This window comes from Odocoileus virginianus, chromosome 3 (assembly GCF_023699985.2).
Source record: "Odocoileus virginianus isolate 20LAN1187 ecotype Illinois chromosome 3, Ovbor_1.2, whole genome shotgun sequence".
NCBI lineage: Eukaryota > Metazoa > Chordata > Mammalia > Artiodactyla > Cervidae > Odocoileus > Odocoileus virginianus.
Window position 1 is genome coordinate 89,899,476 of NC_069676.1, and position 15,306 is coordinate 89,914,781.

Consider the following 15,306-nt stretch of genomic DNA (forward strand, 5'->3'; position numbering starts at 1 on the left):
GTGGGAGAATTCACACCACGTGTTATTTTATGCTATTTCAAACCTTGCATTTCTCTGGCACTCTTACACAGCAGACTGTAGCTAACGTTGGTCCCTGCTTGGGAAGATCCTGGGCAGCGTTTCCCAGATTCAGGGCTGTTGTATATCACCTTCATTTCTTTTTGTCAGAATAATGCTGTCTTAGTTGCCTCAGAATTTTTTTCTTTTGAATAATTTTCCCCCTCATAAACAGAAAATTTAGTACTGATTGTCATAATTAATGGACCGCAAGGAGATCCAACCAGTCCGTCCTAGAGGAGATCAGTCCTGAATATTCACTGGAAGGACTACTGCTGAAGCTGAAGCTCCAATGCTCTGGCCACCTGATGCGAAGAACTGACTCAGTGGAAAAGACCCTGATGCTGGGAAAGATTGAAGGCAGGAGGAGAAGGTGGTGACAGAGGATGAGATGATTGGATGGCATCACCGACTTGATGGACATGAGTTTGAGCAAGCTCTGGGAGTTGGTGATGGACAGGGAGGCCTGGTATGCTGCAGTCCATGGGGTCACAAAGAGTCAGACATGACTGAGCAACTGAACTGAACTGAACTGATAGACATGTAACTATTAAAATGAAAATCATTGTGTACCCTTAAGATCATTTTGCATATAGAGCATGTTGACCCTCCCATGAGATACCCTGGTCATGGAGATCCTAGAAACCGAGGTGTAGGTCCCACCTGGGGATGGAGCAATGGCAGGGAATCTCTAGGAATGACTGCACTGGAGTGGTTTTATTTCTAGCTGCCAATCAGGGAGGGGGTAATAAAAAAAAAGACAAAAAAACAAGCTCTCTTGCCTCACACAGCAAACTGACATGAGTCCATGCCAGTCCTGCCCAGCCTTTCTCCCTTCCCACCCAGCTCAGTCTCCAGGTTTGGGCCCCATCCATGCCTTGAGCTTCAGCTGCTGGGTTACCTTTTGGCCAACAGCACTCACAGTGTAGATTTCTGCTTTGGTTCTTGCTGTTTGGCCTTTCTCTCCTGAAGGACCCAGGGCTTGGGGTGCTCGCTTTATAGGGGAAGCCCTAGTCTTCTTATAGCTTCTTTCCTTGCTGTTCCTTGATTCCATTCATTTCCCAGCAGCTGAGCAAAGAAGGCCACTTTCCCCAGTCCTCTCAGTGTGGAGGTGACCCAGTTAACTGGAGGCCCTGCTAGCTCTCCCAGGACTCAGCATGGGCCTGAGCCAGGGTGACCTGGACAGTGCGTTCTCGTGGGGAGTTTCACCCGGGGTGGCTTCTGCTGTCCTCTGCACAGTCTGTTGAGGAGCTGCGTGTTTGGAGAAGAAGGTTGGAAAGAGAAAAGCCGGAATGAGCAGACTTTTCCTGTTGATTTAAGGCTCCCTAGGTGTGTGGGCAAGCCCCCGCACTGCTCAGAGGCCTCCGTTGCCTCTGGTGTGAAGTGAAAGCCACGGGAGGCCGAGGATTCAGCCTGGCGTTGCGGTGGTCACCTTGCTTCCTTTCCTCAACATCATCCTTCCCCAGCATCCTTTCCTCAGCATGCAGCTGAGACTGGCGGGGGCTGCCCGGGGCTGTCGGCGGGGCCAGAAACCAGGTCCAAATCTGGGATGGCTTTGTCCTGCGGCTGGAGGGCAGCTGTGGGAAGGCAGCCAGACAGCCCAAGCTGGTGTCATTTTGCGTGGTGAGCCCTGAGGTCAGGGCACCCTTGTTCAGGGGGACCGTGGTGGGTGAAGGGGTGCAAGCAGCATGCTGGTGCTAGGAGGTGGGTGCTGGAAGGGGCGGCTTCTTTGAGGATAGACTGGATGAGACTAAACCAGCTGAAGTGCTGTGATGCTGGGTGGCCTTAGATAGACTCCTTAGCTTCTCTGAACTCTATTCTCATTGGTAAAATATTATGTCTTTAAGAGACGCAGCAGAACCTAGACTGAGTTCAGCAGCTCTCTTCCAATATCAGCGTTCTTTGATCCCATGAGCCTAAAGACTCTATATTTAAAAACTGATTTTATGTGACTCAGACCCTTCATTCAATATCCATTCCATGTTCTCCTCACTTTGAGCAAACTTTCTGTCTGCTTTGTCAAGAAAATAGCGATGTGTTGGGGATGAAGTTTCTCCATGATGCTCAGGTGCAAGAATGGTCATATTGCAATTTTTTTTTTAATTGAAGTTACAAATTGTCCCTCAAGAGTGGTGATGCTCAGTAGGAGTCATTAATGGAGCGCCTTCTCTTTAGGGACAGTCAGGCCTCCCTGGAGGATGGTTCAGCCCAGGAAATTCAGAGAGAGAGTTCGTCCTCCTCCAGCTTATCAGGGTCACTTACTGCTGTTCATTTATTATCTGGGCAGAATGGTCCCTGGTAAGGCTGGAGGCTTCGTTCCCCAAGCCTACTCCCACACTCCACCCCTGCCCAATGCAGGCAAGGTGGCCAGGTTCTCGTGGCTGGGGAACTCAGGACCTCTCACAGCTACCCACCACCTCTCTAGAGAGCCTGCTGTCTTCAAGGAACTGCTTCAGGGAACTGCATGGCTTTCAGCCTCTTGCACAACTTGCTACCTCTTCTGGCCCCTTTCTTCATTCCAGGGAAGCCACCCCCAGGGTCTCACACCTTCTTCAACTGTAGTATACCAACTCTCTCCTCTGACCTCAGCTGTGAGCCCAGTCACACCATAGGGTTCTTCACTCCTAATGACCATTTGGAGAAGCCCAATCTATTTTTTCCAGTAGTCACATATGGATGTGAGGGTTGGACTATAAAAAAAGCTGAGTACCAAAGAATTGATGCTTTTGAACTGTGGTGTTGGAGAAGACTCTTGAAAGTCCGTTGGGCAGCAAGGAGATCCAACCAGTCCATCCTAAAGGAGACCAGTCCTGAATATTCATTGAAAGGACTGCTGCTGAAGCTGCAACTCCAATACTCTGGCCACCTGATGCGAAGAACTGACTCATTGGGAAAGACCCTGATGCTGGGAAAGATTGAAGGCAGGAGGAGAAGGGGATGACAGAGGATGAGATGATTGGATGGCATCACCGACTCGATGGACATGAGTTTGAGCAAGCTCCAGGAGTTGGTGATGGACAGGGAGGCCTGGCGTGCTGCAGTCCAAGGGGTCACAAAGAGTTGGACACGACTGAGCGACTGAACTGAATTAAACCAACACTTAAAAGGAAAGGCTGGGAGGGAGTTGCCACCCTGGTGTCCCAGAGACTCGCTTACATCCCCAGAAGCACAAAAGTCATCCCAGTGCTTCGAGGCGGGACCAGGAAACACAACACAAAGGCTGACTTGTTCATTCACTAGAGATTACTACAGTAATGTGAGCAATATCCAAAGTGATATCTCAATGGATTTCCCTGCCACAGAAGCAGTGGGGCATGAATTCCCTCAATCTCTCGCCTCCCCCAGACCCGGACACGGAGCTGCACTAACAGCTCTCAGACTCTTCCTCCAGTTTCCTGAGAGGGGTTGCCCCCTTTCGTTCTGGGCCCAGCCAGTCAGACTTGCCAGGATCAGGCTCCAAAGTCATTCTCTGTCTTGAAACTCCATCTTTGCCTCTTGTAGGTGTGTGTTCCCTTCAGATGGTAAGCTTATTTGTTTCCCTGCCATTCATTAAAAAGGAAATCTATCTGTGACCTCATGTTCCCTGGAAAATCTCCCATGTCCCCTTCTCCCTTGTCCAAACTTCTTAGAAGAGTAACCGTACATACTCAGTGTGACCACTCGAGGTGCCATCCATTCACTCTGCACCCCCTGCAATCTGGCTTGTGCCCTTGTTAAGGCCCCCAGTATTCTTCTAAGGGCAAAATTCAATGGATCTTTTCCAATCTTTGTTGTGCGATACATTTCTGGGGCATTTGGCAACGTGGATTATGTGCACTGCTGCTCCCCCGAGGTAACAGTATCTTTCCCAGTTTGTCTCATTCATTTCTGTTTCTTCTTAACCACAGACTCCTCTCTCTGCACCCACCACTCACACGCTTATGTTCCCTAAGTGTCTGTTTCCAGCTCACTGCTTCTCATTATAGCTCCTCTTCTTGGGTGAATTTATCTCCTCTCTGGAGTTCAACTACCACCTGTATGCTAATGACTCTTTAATTCGATCTCCTACGCAGATTCCTTCCCCAAGCCTCAGACTCACCAATTCCATTACCTGTCAGGTACCTTCCCTGGGGATTCATCAGACATTTCAGATTGGATTTTTCAAAAACCAAGTAGCATGTCCCTCCAAACTCGGTCTCTCTCTGTTGTATCACCTCCGCTTTACCCGGTGATCCAAGTTATACAATAATAGCCTTAACGTTTCTCTTCCTCACTCTCTTCATCCAACTGATCATTACATTCTGCTGGTTTCCCCTCCCATGGATTCCTTAAAATCCATCCTCCCATCTGTCACTGCTCCCGTCATCAAATGTGGCTTCTCTTCCTGGACTGGCCCAGCCACCTAAACTGGCTTCCTGGTTTCTAGACTTGCTGCCCTCAATTCTGCTCAGTTCAGAGCTACCTCAATGATCCACATGAAACACAGCTCTGACCCCATCCCTCTCTGCTAAGCTGTTCCACTGCTTCCTGGAATCTACTTGAGCAAGTTCAGCTTCCCTTCCGGGCACACATGGCCCGCTGTGGCCGTCTCTTGCCTAATTCTCCGGCCTCGGCTCCTACCACTTGGATTCCAGCAACACTCAGCTGGCGGTAGTTGTTGTACACATCTCATTTTCACTCTGTTCTTTGCTTCTGCTTTTAAAATCAAGTGTCAGGCTGGTATTATAAGGGAAGTTTCAAGTTCATCTGCTATTAAATATTAGAAGCTCTGTGCTTGGGAGGGAGGAAAGAGAAAAGGCTCACAGTTACATTCTCATTTCAGCCCCCTTTCTCCCCCACACAGACAAAAAGTATACTGGGCTTGATAGATTTGTGAGTTCTCCTTATTTAAAGCTGTTAATAAGTGTTTCAAACACCACTCGGTTTTCACTCCAGGCTGTTATTCCAAACCGAGGAGACTCTTGTTTGTTACGAAGGGTGTGCTTCCCTCTAGAGGTGGCTTTCAGAGACAAAAGATATCCACACAACGAATGCATTCTGCCGTTTGTCCTGTGAAAGGACTTCCTAGTAAGACCTGTACTATTATTGCTATCTGTCCAAAATGTGCTTCCCCCTTGCATCATTTTGATTCACAGAATTCTTATGTGCTTCCATAACAGGGTTTGGGGATAAAGCCCACAGTATACCTCCAGGAGTACTCAATATGGACTTAGAGAAGCAAGTTCCAGTTCAAGTCGTTCCTCTAAAGTCTCCGAACTTAGATCTCTGACCTGTTAAGCAAGGAGCTCAAGACCCCATCCAGAAAACTGTGAATCATCTGAAATTATATTTTGGCAGTAAAACTGGGAACAGACTTACCAATAAATGCTTGTTATACACTAAGCATATACAAGGTACTAGGCTGTTTTGCCGAGGTGATATATTTACATTTGATCTTTAGACAGTTAAATGAAAAATATTTGAACAGAATCTGGAAGACATTCAAGGTTTCAATTTAAATGGATGAGTTTAACCCTGACCTTGAAAGTGAAACAGAACTACAACAAATTAAAACTTACTCTGAGGTTTACAAGAGTCTATTACAATATGAAAGCAGAAGTTAATCATACAGCCACATGCACACGCATACACACTTTAATTTGTCAGTAAGCTCTGGTATAAACCACCTTTAGCCTGATCTTCCCTCCTCTGTTTTCAACCAAAAGAAGATAAAGGAAGTCTTTCATTTAATGACTGAGCCAACTGTGATTTCTCTGTATCTGTGTAATGATGACTGATGATAGGTAAAATTATACTTATTACCTTACAATGGCAGTGAACTCCTGAGAATTTCTTTGAATTTTCCCTGAGAAAGGGAAAAATGATTAAAATACTATTTATGTTCATAGTCAGATTGGAAGGAAGAGGCCACAAAGCCTAGAACATAGTAGCTGGGAGACGAGAGGTCTGTGTCCTTGTGAGTCCACTGGGGGTTTGGGGACACCAGGTAAATCTTCTGTATTGCAGGGAGCCACATCTATATGCTGTGCTTGCAATGCTGCTTCTGTGCTGTGTAATGCTAATGCTCCCTTTGGCATCTGCCTCTTTAGATGGAAGATGCTGCCAAGGTCAAAGCTGGCCTGCTGTGCCAGGAGACTGGTTCGGCAGACTGACTGGGTGGAATCTTCTTCTCAGTTACGTGTCTAGGCATCTTTGGACATGATTTCTCACATCAAGCCCATCATTTTACCTCTCTTCATCAGTTTCACTCTCTGCAAACTGCCAAAGTCCTGGGGACGGTATTGGAGAGATGTACCTAAGAGAGTATCCCAAACATTTTGAACACATAGAAGGCACGATTACTTAAAATTATCTCTTAAGATTCGTAGCTAAGGAATTTAAAAATTTAAAAATCTTTTGAGGGCCTTGACCTACTCTACTCAGAATTCCTTGCTGGAGGCACAACTGGGAAGTAGGTCTTGAAATGAGAAGTGAAGAGAGTGAATAGACTTGACTAATGGTGCCTGTATTTTCCTTCCAGAAAATCGTGGTACAACAGCTGGCTAGACCACGGTCATTGAGAAATGCTCAGTGTCATCTTCCACGTGTCAGGCTGAAAACACCAAAACAAAGAAATAGAAACCAAAATACAAGAACTGAATTTTATCCTGCTCTCATATTTCAAATGCATTTCAAAGTTCGGTTCCAAATAACTGTGAAGATAAGAGTCTTTGCTTGCTCTCCCATCGTTCTGATTTCTGACAATCACCGTAGGCCATTACCTCCACCCTTGTCATGTTTTTGTGCTACTTATTATTCTCCTCTTTCCTTTCTTTTTTCTTCGTAGTGCTGATTTACCCTATTAATAGAAGTTTAAGTTTGATGGAGTGAGGTCACAGTATAGGTAGCTTGTAAGACCTAACAGTATATTTAGATACTGGATAATATGGAATGCTAAGTCTGGAGGAGGAAAAGTTATTTGTATCACTTCTCCCACAAAAACATACTTCTCTGTGATTCAGTCTATATTTCTGGTGGTGGTATGGGTAGGGGGAGTCACTTCGCATGTGCAGCATGTGGAATCCTAGATCCCCAATCACAGATCGAACCCATGCTCCCTGTGTTGGAAGGGCAGAGTCTTAACCACCAGACCACCAGGGCAATCCCATAAGGTCTGGTCTAAAGAGACTGCATCTTCAATATCAGGACCCTGGTTTGGTGGATAGTCTCGCAGCTCTTCCAAGGGAGATCCCATTTCTTTTCCTGGCAGAGGGGACGTGTGGTGAGCAGGAAACTGATGTCCTGCCCAGAGGCCAGGGTAATGGGAAATGCAGCAGAACATCCTGTTCCTGGGAGACCTTCCGCCTGGTTGTTTGTGCTCCGGAGACTTGGCTTCTGGTGGTTTTTGCGCAGACCTTTGGACCTTGGCAAGGCCACCTGTGCTTCTGTCTTGATGCGTGTGCTAGCCTGGCTCTGGTTATGCGTGTGGTGCGGCAGTGGAGACGGCTTGGACTTCCTCTGCTAAGTTTCCGAAGTAGCAACAGAACCTGCGCTTTACTCAGAAATAGAAACTGTTCCTTGAGCAAAAAAGTAACAAAGCTTCTTCCCTAATTCTTGCCTGGAGAACCAGGGGATAGGTTTCTGGCTTTAATGGTGATTTTTAAAATTTCTGCCTATTGTCAGATACTGACGCGGAATACTTTTAGCTGTGTAACTTGAATAATATATACCAGGAAAGCACCATCAGAGGCTTTTGATAACATAGTGCCAAGTGAGGATAATAGCTTAATGATCCCAAGAAAAATCTTTCCAACAGCTTGGTGCTTGGTATTTGTATCAGTAAAATGGAACCAAAATATAAAAGTATGAATAACAAAACCTTCCTCACTAGGGCTTTGGGAAGGATGCCAGGTAGTCCTCATGAATTATTTTAAGTCTCCTGGAAGGAGGGCCCATTTTAAACTCAAGTTATTGCTGTCACTCATTCTTTGTCATGACGTTGCACACTGTAAATGGGAAATGAAAGAGTGGGTGAGTTAAGTGATGAAGCTAAAGCCACACAATGAGCTGGGGAAAACCCCTAAAAGCAAGGAGGTATATTTGTTTCATCAAAAATCACAGCTGTATCTGGGCAAAGCCCCGGAGTTTAAAGTGACAAGGACCCTCAACATAGACCCTGAATTTACAGACATGTAGACAAATACTATAGTTACACTGAGGCAATGCACATGGAATCCCCACAGTCCTTTTCTTCGGAGGAGACGGGAGGTGGGACTTGCTCAGGATGACTCTTCTGTGATTGATTTGTGGGTGCAGCAAGCAGGTGACCTTGGGGTACTCCCCCCAGGTTCCTGATGGAGACTGGGGGGAGAGGCTGCAGGTAGAAAGGGACAGATGCCTTGAGCTTTGCATGGTGGGATCCTAAACTTCATCCCCCCAGACACTTGAAGTCTGGCTTGAACTTAAGGCCTTTCAACCAGAAAAGAATTACAGAAAGACCTTATGACAGCAGGTTGTGGAACGGAAAAGATGGCTGGGCAAGACTTTGTGAGCCGTCAGTATGAAGAGAAAGAAGGAAATTCAGCCAAGTCTTATCTTTACTGTTTGCCCCAAGGTTATTTTTTTGCAACACATAATGACAACAATTAAACAAGGACACAATATTATCTAATTTGTGCTGCTGTCTCCCAGGACCTGGAACACATCCTGCAGGAGCCCACTTTATCTCGAGGGCCCTCTGGCTAACAGTTCCCTTTCAACCCAGGTCTCTTTGTGGAAGGAGCGTGATGCCGAAAACCACTGGTTCCTTTTGCCCTCACCTCACCCTGGGGGTTACCTTGTTTTTCGTCTTTGTTCCAAGTTATACCAGTCTGGTTCAATTTTTATTTCTGTTAATTTTTAACAGCTTAGTAACTCAGTGATCCTGGCTCTGAATCTCTTGAATGTGGATTGTCAGTAAGGATTGAATCAGCCTGCTGGCTCCTAATAGACTCTGAAATCCAGTAACAGTCATGATGTGTTTATTTACTCAGGTGGCTATTGGATCCCAGAAGGAGAAATGGCCAAAGAGTAGAATCCAGTCAAAGCATCTTTGGTTGCCAAGAGAGTTCTGGTTGCATAAGCTCTGCCCTCTTGGAAGCATTCTCCCTTCCAAGGAGGATGCGACTGTCCTCTTTTCTTATCACTTACTTTATTTTACAGGAAACTGTCATATCCTCCCAACCAGTAATCATACCAGATTTGGTTCCAAGCTCTACAAAGAAAATGCTATGATGATTTTCTGATTAGAAATTAACTTATTACAGCTGTAACTCTATATGCTGAGCCTTATGCAGAATAATGGAAATTAACTGAGTAGTCAGTAATTTATACCTAAGCGTTACCATCACCACGTATGCTGAGGGAAGCATTAGTGAGTGTACTTGAGATGTATTAAAATGGAAAAAATCAAAACAGTGTAGTAGAGAAATTCTGGCCCTAGGGTTAATAAAACCCTATTTTGTTAAACCCAACTGCCTAAAAGATTACTTGCAGAAGGATAATTTGTTCATAGCATTGAAATAATCATGATTCTCTGTGAGAATTATGTGCATTTTAATTGTCACTAGTAATGAAGAGTTTGTATCTTATTTGTCCCCTTGTCATTAAAAAGGATACATTACCATAATTCACATTTTTAAAAAAAATTATTTTATTTTATTTTATTTTTTTTTATAATTCACATTTTTATCATAAAAATGTTATCCTAAAAATTTTGGTTACAATCTCCTTTTGTAGAATGACTTTTTGTCTGACTCTGTTTTGTTTTGTTTGTTTGTTTAAATCAACTGTTGTAACAGTTGATTAAGCTCAACGTGGCTTTTCTGTAAGCCAGCCTAAAGGTTGAATTAGGGATAAAAACTTGCACTTTGAGGAGAGGAGCTGAATTTGAGTTCTCATTAGTGTAAGCGCCAGAATAACAACCCACAGTCTTCCTTAATATAGTGGTTCCATTTACATACCGTATCCTCAGACTACCTCTACTATAACTTTCTTAATGTTGTTCTTTAAAATGATGCATCTCTCACTTAAATAAACTTTCCTTAAGTGGAAATTTTAGATAATGATCTCAGATGAAAAACCAGAATTCCCTGCCACAATAGAAGGTAATGGTGAAAATGTTTAATGGTGAGAACAATAAAATATTATTGAGTTCTAGCTAGAAACATGAGCCTACCAAGGCACTTGAGCCTAAAGATTTCTATCTTTTAGTCGCTCTCTTTTTTGTAGAGAGTTAAAGACACTAAATGCAGACTTTCTTTAGATGTAAAAAGTATAGAACAACTGAAAAGAGTGCAGGAAAACATTCTCACAATGTGCTTGAGCTGTGCTAATGCTGAAGCTACAATACTTTGTCCACCTGGTGGGAATAGCCGACTCATTGGAAAAGACCCCAGTGCCGGGAAAGATTGAAGGCAGGAGGAGAAGGGGGCTGCAGACGATGAGATGGTTGGATGGCATCACTGACTCAACGGACATGCGTTTGAGCAAACCCTGGGAGACAGGGAAGGACAGGGAAGCCTGGTGTGCTGCAGTCCATGGGGTCACAAAGTCGGACACGACTGAGCAATGGTGGAGCAACAACAATACCTTCCCCTAGCCCCTAGTCACCTTCAGCTTAGAAAACAATACCTCGTTAAAATGAATTAAACCCTATTAAAACCACTATGTTTAAAAACTGGGGGTTCAGTTCAGTTCAGTCGCTCAGTCGTGTTTGACTCTTCATGACCCCATGGACAACAGCACACCAGGCCTCCCTGTCCATCACCAACTCCTGAAGTTTACTCAAATTCATGTCCATTGGGTCAGTGATGCCATCCAGTCATCTCATCCTCTGTCGTCCCCTTCTCCTCCCGCCTTCAGTCTTTCCCAGCATTGGTGGTGTACAACTCTCCAAGTGAGAGCACGTTGAACCTATGGCTCTTGTTCTCCAGAAGTCTCCTTCCTCTTGGGGATTCTCACTGCTTCTGCCCTTACCACCAGGGTGGCCTCAGGATGTGTCCCCTGGACATCTTGGCTCAAGTAGGAACAGAAGCTTCCCCCTTCACTCCTCTGGGGACATCTGAGAAGAGACTGGACATTTACATAAAACTATAAACCCATGGGATAACAGAAAGGAAATAAGCAGGATAACTTCCTTTGCCTTTTTATCTTTGGAGTTCCCCCGAGGCAGTGGTTCTCAAACTTTCACTTGCATGGAAATCACCTGGAGGGCTTGTTGAACCAACAGCGTGTGGGGCCCATCCCAACATCTTCTGATTCAGTAGGTCTGTGCTGGGACGTGAGATGCCCACCGGAGCCCGAGGCTGCAGGTCTGGCGATCACACTGGGATGATCCCCTGTCCGGAGGAGAGGAGCGGTGTCTGCCTGCCTTCAGCCCAGGTGCCTGTTGGAGGTTATGTGGGTGTGGATCCTAGCTCCAAAGTGGAGAGGCAGCCTATCTCATAAATGAAGTTTGAATTTAATTCTCTGTCTTAAGCTAGAACAGCTCTTCCCTCGTGGCTGCCCGGACGGCTCCCTTGCACTGAGGTCAGGCCGCCGTGTTTCTCAATCCTAAGGTGCGCGTTTCCCTCATTTTTGCATTTCTGAAACTGATGTGTATTTCACAGGCATTGTCAGTCATAGTGCAAATCTGGTCTTAGTTGTTCAAGTTATTTGCACATCTTTTGGTACTGCCCGAGTGGATTTCATTGTGGCTTAAAATGTTTTTAAAATGATGGTCCTGTGACTGAGCACCTAAACAAAAAGTGATTGTGTATGAAGAAAAGCGTGGGAACAGGACACTGGGTCTTACAGTTGGTATTGAAGCAAATATTTTGTCACAAGAAGAGTGATAGCAATTCTGTACTTCTTAAAAGCTATGACATTAAGATACTTATAACTTAAAATAGTAACATTTATAACAGCCATTTAAATGATAGTGAAAATGTTACTTTTAAAAATAAGGCATACATAGAAATTTAAAAATTCCTTTAGGAGAATACATAAGCAAAAAAATTGAAGACCTCAGTTCTACATTGCAGTTCTCCAAATGGTCCTCCCAGAACCGCCATCTGGCCAAAATGAATTCTTGATCCATGGAAAAATGTGAAAGTAAGGACAGTTTCTTTTTTTTTTTTTAATGAATAAACTTTTCAGTTAAAAGTTCTGAATTCTGAATCAGGTCCTTTCTACATTTTTTTTTGGATTAGAGGGATTTAAAATATTCTTTAGTTTCAAAATAATGATGTTAATACAGAACAGCTCCCCCCTTTTCCGTATTTCCTTTTAAAGCAACAACGATGAGCTTCATAGAGCCTATATGAAGAGGCTATATGAATAAAACCAGATTTCATTTTGCTACTGCGATACACAAGTATGACCACAACTTGAAAAGTGTTGCAGTTGAAAGCAGAAAAAATTGCGAGATCGCTGAGAATACATGGGATAAATGTCAGCGTCACTAGATGATTGTTTCAGGCATTGCAGCACAGTTCAACTGACGTTACTTTTCTTAGTGGCTCAGCAAACAGTGGTGTGACATACAGGTGATGATACTTTAGGTTTGATCAGTCATCCCAGCACCTGGATGAACCCAGGTTCAATACATATGTGCTGAATGAATTGATCACTGAAGAACTTGGATTAAAACTCCTACATGGATTATCACTTTATATTTACCCTTGTGAACTTGATAGAACAAATATTGTTCAGTCACCCTTTCCTCCTCCAGGGGCTCTTCCCAACCCAGGGATCGAACCCACGTCTCCTGCATTGGCAGGTGGATTCTTTACCACTTGAGGCACCTGGGGAGCTCCTCTTCTTATATAGCCTGGTATGTAGTTAGTGCTAAAATGTGTTGAATATATGAGCAATATGGAACAGTTGAAAATTTCTCCCAATATGAATTTTTTTCTCATTAGCTAATAGTTAGCTTTTTTGAGTATTAATCTCATTATTCATCCAGGGCCAAACATGAGTATCAACCAAATGGTGTGAGAAGGAAATCACTTATTAACTACAAAAGTAAGCAGTTACTCATATGCCATGAAGAGAATTCAGGTTAGAATGAATGAGAATCACGGAGATGGAATTAATATTCTGACAATTGGACCGTGATCTAATGAGAAATTAAACACAATCTCCTTTTTCTTTATGTCCTCATTTATTTTTGTTGGGATTTGTGGGGATATGCTGGCTTAATTTGCTTTTGTTGAGTGTATTTTTCTTGGGACTGGAATAAGTGACTAATACCTAGAAAGTGGATGGCAGGCACGCTGAAGTGAGAGGTAGAGCAGACATAATTTCTGTGTCAAGCGCAGTTTCTCAGGCTGGATTATATTTGAGATTTGTTTGTACTGGTTCTTTCATTTTCTCTTAACACAAACCTCTGAAAAACCACATCAAGTGGTTAAGTGTGGAATCACAGGATGCAACGTCTCTTCGACACAAGAGGTCAGCATTTCAACACAGATGAATGGGATGAGGGTTTGCCTTCAGTTCTGCTGCTTTTCACGGGCTTGTTGTGCTTATGTGTGCGAGGGTGTAATTTGTATTTTGCACACCGCTTTCATTTCCAATTTAGAATGTAGACGGCTCCCTTTTAGACTTAATCAGTCTGCTAGTGCTGTGGGAAATGGTGTCTAACAGTGAGTCTTCCCAGTATTACTGCCCCCCGCCCCTCCCATGATTTCAGAAAGCTTCAGTCACCTCTTGATTTATATTAATTTTCCTTTCCCTAAAAGAGGTTCTTAAACTGAGAAGTCTTTAATCTGTGCTTGCTTAATAAATGTCTTGGATGATTTCCTAGACTGCACTATTTTATTGATGCCAATTTGCCAAGAAAAAGGGCCGTGGGATGAATGAGACTGTATATTGATTCTGGGTTTATTTCGGATTTTTGACTTAGCATTGGGTTTCATAATCATGGCCCTTTTTTTTAGTTGAAGTATAGTTGGTTTACAGCACTGTGTTTCAAGTGTACTGCAAAATAATTAAGTTATAAATGTGTGTGTGTATATTTACCTTTTCAGATTCTTTTCCATTACAGGTTATTATTAGATATTAAATATAGTTCCTTGTGCTATACAGTAGACCCCTATTGATTATATATTTTATATATGGTAGTGTATATCTGTTAATGTTAAACTCCTAATTTATCCCTCTTGGCCTTTTCCCTTTGGTAACCATGTTTGTTTTCTATGTCTATAAGTCTATTTCTGCTTTGCGAATAAGTTCATTTGTATAATTTTTTAAGATTGCACTTATAGGTGATACCATATGACATCTGTCTTTGTTCCAGTTACTTCACTTAGTATGATAATCTCTAGGTCCATCCATGTTGCTGCAAATGGCACTATTGCATTCTTTTTATGGCTGAGTAATATTCCATTGTGGGCTTCCCAGGTAACTTGGTAGTAAAGAATCCACCTTTCAAGCAGCAGACTTGAGTTCAATCCCTGGGTCAGGAAGATCCCCTGGAGGAGGAAATGCAACCCACTCTTGTATTCTTGCCTGGGAAATCCTATGAGCAGAGGAGCCTGGCAGGAAGGGGTTGCAAAGAGTTGACACAACTTAGCGACTAAGTAGCAACAGCAGCAGCAATATTCCATTTTGTGTGTGTGTGTGTGTGTGTGTGTGTGTGTCTGTGCGTGCGTGTGTGTGCGTGCACGCTTCCCGGGTAGCTCAGCTGGTGAAGAATCTGCCTGCAATGCAGGAGATGCTGGTTCAATTCCTGGGTCAGGAATTTCCCCTGGAGATGGGAACAGCTACCCACTCCAGTATTCTGGTCTGGAGAATTCCATGGACAGAGGAGCCCAGCAGGCTGCAGTCTATAGGGTCACAAAGAGTCAGACACAACTGAGCAACTTTCACATATATATGTGTGTATGTACACCACATCTTCTTTGTCCACTCACCTGTCGATGGACAGTTAGGTTGCTTTCCTGTCTTGGCTATTATAGATAGTGCTGCTATGAATGTTGGAGTGCATGTATCTTTTCAAATTAGAGTTTTCATTTTTTTCTATATATATGCCCAGGAGTGGGATTGCTGGATCTTTTGATAACTCTATTTTTAATTTTTTAAAGAAACTTTCAGACTGTTGTCCACAGTGGATGCACCAATTTACATTCCCACCAATGGTGTAGGATTGTAGGGGATGTATGGTGTAGGGATTTCTCCGTACCCTCTCTAACATTTATTATTTGTAGACTTTTTGATGATGATCATTCTGATGGGGTGAAGTGATACCTCATTGTAGTTTTGATTTGC

General features: G+C 43.7%; 1 long non-coding RNA gene across 4 annotated transcripts in view; it reads left to right on the plus strand.

Annotated features, from left to right (window-relative positions):
• The window catches only part of LOC110145253 (uncharacterized), a 273,926-nt gene extending 267,192 nt beyond the window's left edge, over positions 1 to 6,734 (plus strand). For 3 of the 4 annotated variants that reach the window (XR_011487009.1, XR_011487014.1, XR_011487013.1), the window contains one exon: positions 6,557 to 6,734. This is a non-coding gene — a long non-coding RNA (uncharacterized lncRNA). Of the gene's footprint in view, positions 1 to 232; positions 630 to 6,556 lie in introns of those variants that run through there. The other variant, XR_011487012.1, reaches the window with a different exon arrangement.
• The last annotated feature ends 8,572 nt before the right edge of the window (positions 6,735 to 15,306 follow it).